This window comes from Ailuropoda melanoleuca, chromosome 16, assembly GCF_002007445.2.
Source record: "Ailuropoda melanoleuca isolate Jingjing chromosome 16, ASM200744v2, whole genome shotgun sequence".
NCBI classification, from domain to species: Eukaryota; Metazoa; Chordata; class Mammalia; order Carnivora; family Ursidae; genus Ailuropoda; species Ailuropoda melanoleuca.
In genome coordinates this window covers 41,115,778-41,116,792 of record NC_048233.1, presented here as the reverse complement: position 1 = coordinate 41,116,792, position 1,015 = coordinate 41,115,778, and positions in this window count along the sequence as shown.

The window sequence follows — 1,015 nt, the reverse complement described above, 5'->3', positions numbered from 1 at the left end:
GGGGCGGCCGCCAGGTGGACCCCGTGGGGAGCTTGGACCGGCCCCTCCCCTGGAGCCCAGGTGGGATACGGCCCAGAGCGGACGTTACAGACACAGACCCCGTGGCGACCGGGAGCGGATTCCCGCCCCACCGGCGAACCCGGACGCCTGGGTTCCCGGCGGTTAAGGTCAACTGAGTCAGCCTGGGCGACCTGTCACAATTCTCCCCAGCCGCAGTACACTGGGAGGACTGGTGCGTCTCGGCATTAGGAACCCAGACGTTGCTGGAAGCGTGGAGGGATGGTGGGAGGGTCACCATCGAGCAGAGCGTGAGCACTTCATAAATATTTAATAACGATATTATTATTAATAAATAGTCATAATAATGGGCCCGCTATGTGCTTCCTGGCCATTCTCGCCTGGCAAGGCCAAGGGAGCCCCGGGGTGCCTTGTAATCCCCACGTTAGCGTTGGGATCCCCCACTCAGCGGTGATTGGAAGCCTAAAATCACAGACTAGCCGCTGCTGCAGAGCAGGGGAAAATGAAACAGGGTCAGGGAGCCTTTCTGGGCAAATGAAAAGAAGTTCTTTGCAGAGATTTTAACCTCATCAGCCTTTCCAAATTCCTTGCTCCAAACGTAGGGGCTGGTCTTTAGTTGTTCATAGACATATCCCCCTCCTCCCCTTATCTTGGTATCCTAAGGCAGCCGACAGTGACAAGCAGGGCCTTTCTGAGGAGTCCTAACATTTATTCCATTTTGATGGAAGTGCTGGTGCTCAGGGTGATAGTTCTGTGACCTGTTGTTTGTTTGTTTTTGTATATGTGCGGTAGAACTCCGTTTTGTTCATTGGTCGAACAAAAATACCTAGTATGTGCCATGCTCTGAACAATACAGACAGAACTTGCCTGTCATGGAGTTTTCATTTCAGGTTAGGTGGTGGTGGTGGTGGTGGTGGTGGTTAGGGGGTCAAGGGAAGGCAGACTGTAAACGTGAAAGCATACAAGGTAATACCATAGCGTGATAATGTGTGCGTGT